Raw genomic sequence first — 8,057 nt, forward strand, 5'->3', positions numbered from 1 at the left:
ACCATCCTGAGAATAATAAGCAAGTCAATGTTATATAAATGTTAAATGGAGTAGAACGAAAGTTGTCCAATTCAGAGAGATAACTTTGTAAGAAATTAACAACCTGTAAATGACTCACTGTCTTCCCGGTTGGAAGAGAAAATTTGGAACTTATTCATTCAAGCTGCTCCAATGCCGGTCAGTGCATACTCATATAACATATATCATTCACTCGCAGTTTATAATTATTTCCTTCGCTAGATAGGTGTGCTTGCCCGGGTTAGAATTTACTACAACGATATAAAAATTAAATACAATTAATTAGAACTAAGTTTATTTAGAGCCCAGTGATTACAATGCGTGCATCTTCACCGATGATTGCGGGTTCAAATCCAGGCAAGCACCTCTGAATATTCATGTGATTATAAATTCATCATGTGCTCGGTAGTGAAGGAAAACATCGTGAGGAAACCTGCATGTGTCTAATTTCATAGGATTCTGCCACATGTCTATTCCACCAACTCTCATTGGAACAACGTGGTGGAATATGTTCCAAAACTTTTCACAGGGAGAGAATGCCCCAGCCCAGCAGTGGGAAATTTACAGGCTGTTGTTGTTGTTGTAAGTTTATTTAAGCATAACATGATATAATTGCTTCATGTAATCCGATTTACAAACACATGCTAGATATTTAATCATCATTTGGCTTAATGCGTCTTGTCGCGGGGACAAAAAAAAACTTTTGTTGGTTAAGCAAATTTAATTGAGAAAAAAAAAAAATATTTTATAAAATAATCTGATAAACAAAATGATTTTAATTTACATAAAAAATAATCATCAGGGGTGAGGTCGTTGACGGTATCTGGTCATGGACATCAACAATTTAAAGCTAATATTAATGAGTTGGCATCTTTAAATTAAGAACGGATAAAGCAAGCAGGATAGCTCAAACCCACGAATGGAATGCATCAATAAAAGCCGTGCAAACAAAATAGCGGCAGCAGCAGATGCAGCGGTAGCAGCACTGGACATGCAGCAATTCCTCCGACGAAGCAGATGCTCGAACTCAGCAACAATTCTCAGCTGAGTCCGTCCAGCAACACCGTAGTACTTCAGAATATACTTTATTTAAAATTATATATGTATTTAAATACATATAAAAAAAAAACACTCCCTCAGGAGTGTTTAAATAAATAGATATTCGGCAACGCCTGTCAAATAATGCACGTGGCCGGTATTTTATGACGAGGTTTAGTAGCCTAAACCTCTCAAATATATATAATATAATAGCTTGACGACGTAGGTAACCCTCCGTTTACGTAAGTATATAATTCGTGTATAATGAGTAAAAGGAATATATCGTTTTAAAATACACAAGTGTCGGTATGCGACCGGCGCCTGCACAACGATAGAATGACGACGCAGAAAACGCAGTGTTGCCGTTCCACGAAATTGACAGATAATAAAGACAACTACGGTTACGGTTCAAAAATCGAAGTTTTGTTTTAAAACCGATAAATGTTTATAAAAATAAATACTATAATTTATTAGAAATAAAATATTGAAAAATTAAAATTTTTAGGGTTACAGTACCCCCTTCCCCTGTTAAAGAATTCACGCAGGGAATTCGTCGGATGCCCTCATCCGCATCATCACCACAGAGTAAACTGAAAAAAAAGAGAAAAAAAACCACAACATCTACGAACATCGACATGGAATTAATAATTCCACAACATCAACCAACTGAAACAAGTATAAATTCGAACTTCGCTAACGGACTGCGTAACAAAGTGAATTCAACTTAGCCTAAGCACAAGAATAAAAATAAGAACTGAAAACAACAATCATGTTTGCAGTCTTAAGCAAAACACCAATGATGTCACTTTGATACTGTGAACAAGTTTATACATGTAAACAGTGCAAAAGCAAAACTTACACTACAGACAAATAAAACCTAAATTAAAAAAAACAAATTAAAATATGCTAGTCTTCTACACTACAGCAATTTACTTATAAATCTAACAGTTCTACTGATGGTTCCATAACTCACTGCTAGTGAACCATAATCACTTAATTCAGAATAACCTAATAAAACAAAAAAACTTACTGCACTATATTCATAGTAACAAAACCTAAAAACAATTCAAACCATTCCAAAGAAACCATTCATCAGGGCAAATCTTACACACTAAAATAATCTTTACAGCCCGGATTTATTTTACAGCAACGAAACCTAAAGACAATTCAAACCATTCTAAAGAAGCCAATCGTCAGGGCAGATGTTACACTCCGAATAAACTCAGCGGCCCGGACTATTTTACACTAACGAAACCTAAAGACAATTCAAACCATTCTAAAGAAGCCAAACGTCAGGGCAGATGTTACACTCCGAATAAACTCTGCGGCCCGGACTAATTTTATACTAACGAAACCTAAAGACAATTAAAACCATTCTAAAGAAGCCAAACGTCAGGGCAGATGTTACACACCATACTAAACTCTGCGGCCCGGACTAATTTTATACTAACGAAACCTAAAGACAATTAAAACCATTCTAAAGAAGCCAAACGTCAGGGCAGATGTTACACACCATACTAAACTCTGCGGCCCGGACTATTCTTATAAATCAACTACTCAAAATAATAAAAAAAACGAAACAACTATTCAACTACATCAGCACACTTAAAATCTTTTATATGCCACTTCCCAAGGTATTTTCCTTTATCATCTTCTAGCTCATACACTAAAGGAGATAATTTACGAATAACTTTACATCGTTCATACTTAGGAGCTAGCTTAGCGGAAAAATATTTCGGAGCTGAACTTTGTTTGTATGTTCGCTTCCAAACAAAATCACCAACCTTAAAACTAATATCCCTACGACGCTTATTATAATATTTAACGTTTTTATCATGAGCTTTCTTCAACTCATTTTTAACATTAGCAAAAACATCTTTCAAACTACACAACTTATCAACATAATCGTTACGCGAACCAAACGTCAAACTGTCTAGTTCAGAAAAATCTGAATAAACTTGACCATCAACAATAGCTTCACGACCGTGAACTAACATAAATGGAGTAAACGAAGTAACATCGTTCACTGAAGTATTAATCGAAAATTGAATTTTCGGTATATTGACATCCCATGTACGATGATCAGAACCAACCAAAGAAGAAACAGCAGTCATAACTGTACGGTTATAACGCTCAACAGTATTGTACTGTGGACAATACACAGGACCTAAATGAATTTGCGGAATATTATATTTATTAAGTAACGATTGTAATTCATTACCTACAAACTGCGAACCATTATCAGCAATTACTGTTTGGGGAATACCATGAACCAAGAAAACATGATCTTCAAGCCGTTGTGCAATAACTTTGCCCGAAGCTCGCCTCAAGGGAAAAAGTAAACAATATTTAGTAAAACAACAGACCACAACAAACAGAAAAGTATTTTGCTGTCGAGACATAGGCAGTGGACCAACTAAATCCATGCTGATACACTGAAAAGGACGACAACAAACCTTAGGGCTACCAAGCAAACCCGGAGTAGCTTGATTGGAATATTTATAAGCTTTACAAATACTACAACGTGACACATAATCAGATACGTCCTGATACATACCAGGCCAATAAAAACGAAGTTTAACTTTTTTATAAGTTTTTTCTATGCCAGGATGAGCAGCTAAAGTCGAATCATGGTTAGAACGAATGACATCTTCTCTTAATTCTTTTGGTACTACCTCCTTCCAATTAAAATCACTACTAAGAGAAGTTTTACCTTTAGTGTAACGATAAAGTTTATTATTATTAATTTGAAAATTTGGACAAGTCTGAGGACGCTCCTTACAACGAATAAAAATATTATTATACCAAGAATCATTCGTGGAAACAGAAATAACACTAGAAACAGGAACAGAACGTGATAAAGCATCTGGTACAATATTTTCAGAACCACGACGGTGCTCAATCGAAAAATTATATGGAGATAAACGACATCCCCAACGCTCCAAACGACCAGTAGGATTCTTCAAATTTAAAAACCATTTTAAACTAGCATGATCCGTAATAATTTTAAAAGGTTTACTGCCTTCCAAATAAGGTCTAAAATGTTCCACAACATAAACGACTGCCAAAGCTTCACGTTCAGTAGCTGAGTAATTTCGTTCTTGACTATTCAAAGACCGACTACAATATGCAATTGGATGTTCTTCGCCGTCAATATTTTGAGTTAACATGCCACCTATACCAAATTCAGAAGCATCCGTATGAACGATAAAAGGTTGAGAAAAATTAGGACAAGCTAATACAGGTGCAGTTGTTAAAGCATTTTTTAACGCATTAAATGACTCTTCAGCTTTAGGTGACCAAGAAAAAGGTAATGCATCCTTACGAGTGGATGTTAAAGCATTAAGTGGACCTGCAATATTGCTAAAATTTCTTATAAACCGTCTATAATACGAAGCTGTTCCCAGAAATCTCTTAACATCTTTACGACAAGTAGGAGTTGGAAAATCTATAATTGACTTAATCTTCTCGGGATCAGTTCTTAAACCTTGTTCGTCAACAACATAACCTAAATACTTTAATTTCTTACGAAAGAAACAACACTTGTTTAAATTTATGGTTAAATTACCAGATTTTAAACGATCAAAAACCTTTTTTAAAAGACTGATGTGTTCCTCAAACGTCCGACTAATAACAATAATATCATCTAAATAAATGAAAAGTTTACCATGAAATTCTGGACCAAACAAACGATCCATTAATCTTTGCTGAGTAGCAGGAGCAGAAGTTAAACCAAAACACATAACTTTAAATTGAAACAATCCACGATTCGGGACAGTAAAAGCCGTTTTTTCTTTTGAGGCTAAATCTAGAGGAATCTGCCAGAAACTCGATTTTAAATCAATAGACGAAAGATAACGAGAATCGCGTAAATTATCTAAAATATATGTTATATAAGGAAGAGGATATGCATCATGCTTAGAAACTGCGTTCAACTTTCTACTGTCTAAACAAAAGCGTAATGTTCCATCAGATTTAGGAGCCATTGTAATTGGATTATTCCAAGGACTGTTACTCCTTTCTACCACATCCATAGCTAGCATTTCATCTAATTGACGATTCAACTCGGCAAGCTTCTCCTGTGACATCATATAATATCGTTGCTTGATGGGCGCAGCGTCTCCTGTATCAATCTTATGAGTTATAAGATGTGTTCTACCTAAACCCTTCTTCTCCGACGAAATATCTTCAAACATTTTATAAACCATATTGGCCTCATGCTTCTGTTCTTCAGACAAGGACTCAAACGGGTGTAAACAATTAACTGCAGACACAGCAAAATCCTTTGCAGCACAAAAAGAAACAAGACAGTCCTTCTCCAACAAAGCTAATACATCCGGCGCTATATTAAATACTTTCCAAAAATTAATTCCAAATATTAAAGAAGATGATACTTCGGGTATCACATAAAATTTAACAATACGTGTCACATTGTTAACGGTGACGGGCAAAAACATATAACCGGCAACATCTGAATTGGAACCATTTGCCGTAACAATACTCTGCAAATCATCCGAAGGATGTAAAGTACCTAAGCCAGAAAAATAATCAACCGCACTGCCTCCTATTATAGAAATTTCAGAACCTGAATCCAACAAACCAGAAACAGATAAGTCATAAATTTTAACTCTAAGATAAGGTCTAACGCTAGAATCATTGTGTAATGAATTAAGGACTGCCGACACTTTAGTTCGATAAGAATTGAAAAATAATTTTACTACACTACACCAATCTTTCCAATCCTTTTCATCGAAATTAGGATGACAGCCCTTCCTTACAAGTTTTTTAAATTGTTAGAATTACATTTGGGACAGGTCTTAATCGTCTTCCCCTTTTCTCCGCAACGAAAACAAACAACCTTAGGTGGAGATTTACAATTAGACAAAGCATGTCCCTCCGTACGACATCTAACACAAAACTGTTTAGCCACTGGAGTAGCAGCACATGATTTAGATTTTGAGCAACCCTTGTAAGCTAGATCAGGAGCTACCATTTTGTCAGACATACGCGGCGGTTCAACAAAAGCATCTGCACAGTTTTTCGCATGTTCTAAATGACGGCAGTACTTCTTCAAATCAGCCCAACTATTAATCTCAGTAAAGTATAACTGACCGGTATAAAAAGGTCTGATGTTGTTTTTGACAATTTCTAATTTTTCTACTTCAGTGAGCGGCTTTCTTAATCGTGAAAAATAATTTTGCATTATACTAAGGTATACAACAATCCCCTCATCAATTCCCTGAGTCCTAGAACGAATCTCATCCAACACTTTTCTATCAAAATCAGGTGGTAAAAAATCCTCCAGTAGCAAGTCTTTCAACTCTGACCACGAAGTAACAGTGCCACAAATTCCTCTAAACCAAGACAAACCACTATCTTCAAACAAATCAACAGCTGAATTAAAAAGTTGATCAAAAGATATACCACGAGCCTTACATAACTCCTCCACGCGTTGTATAAAAGCAACAACACACGACTTACCATTAAATTTTAAATTGAGTGAATTAACATTTACGGAACGACTACAAGAAAGATTTACTTGAGGTGTAATCGTATTTTCGGTATGACCAGCTACATTTTCAGAATCAAAATATTTCGCCTGATCTTCTTCAGATGGAAAATACTTATTTTCTACTTCTTGACTACTTTTGAAAATGGTGTATAATTTGTCAAATTTAAGTGTTATATTTTTTAACATAGAACTACATTCAATTTTTGCCAACTCATCCTTCTCATTAACTGGAGTTAATCTACCTAACCGATGATAAATATGATTACCCAAAGCGTTAATTCTATTCAAGGTCTTAAGTTGTAAAGGCGACTTTGAAGTGGTAAGACTAAACAATTCTTTTAATTTTAAAGAAATGATTTGTAACTCCGAAGAGACATCACCGTTATAATCAATAATTTCGTCAGTTAGAACTTCCTTAGAAAGCTTGCGAATTTGTGAACGCAATTCATCTACAGTATCAGCTGGAGTACCACCACGTATTTCAATCTCATAAACTAATTCGTCCTTATGTAATAAATTAAAATTAATGGGGCGATCTTCCATGGTCAAGCAATATTAAATAAATGCAATGTACAATGCAATAAGCCAAAAGCAAGATTAAATGTAAAATAATAAATGTTTAAATTAAATTATTATGACCAGAAACCGCAACACTTATGAACAATGTTCAGTTAGACTTAAAATAAACTAATAAGCTTATCTTAAAATTAACTTAAATTAACATAGATACAAAAATAAATAAATATCTTATAACAAATGCAATATTATTCAAAAAAGAATGTAAAGAATAAGAGTGTTATATGCAATGAAGTTATAAAAGCCAACTCAAATAAGTTTAGAAAAAATTCAAAATAAATTTCTAAGTTCATGACCAAAATTTTTGGGAGCAAAAAGATCACAAAAATGCCTAAAATACCGTCAAAAGCCTCATACGTTGGGCGCCAAATTGTCGCGGGGACAAAAAAAAACTTTTGTTGGTTAAGCAAATTTAATTGAGAAAAAAAAAAAATATTTTATAAAATAATCTGATAAACAAAATGATTTTAATTTACATAAAAAATAATCATCAGGGGTGAGGTCGTTGACGGTATCTGGTCATGGACATCAACAATTTAAAGCTAATATTAATGAGTTGGCATCTTTAAATTAAGAACGGATAAAGCAAGCAGGATAGCTCAAACCCACGAATGGAATGCATCAATAAAAGCCGTGCAAACAAAATAGCGGCAGCAGCAGATGCAGCGGTAGCAGCACTGGACATGCAGCAATTCCTCCGACGAAGCAGATGCTCGAACTCAGCAACAATTCTCAGCTGAGTCCGTCCAGCAACACCGTAGTACTTCAGAATATACTTTATTTAAAATTATATATGTATTTAAATACATATAAAAAAAAAACACTCCCTCAGGAGTGTTTAAATAAATAGATATTCGGCAACGCCTGTCAAATAATGCACGTGGCCGGTATTTTATGACGAGGTTTAGTAGCC

Source organism: Vanessa cardui, chromosome 1, assembly GCF_905220365.1.
Source record: "Vanessa cardui chromosome 1, ilVanCard2.1, whole genome shotgun sequence".
Lineage (NCBI taxonomy): Eukaryota > Metazoa > Arthropoda > Insecta > Lepidoptera > Nymphalidae > Vanessa > Vanessa cardui.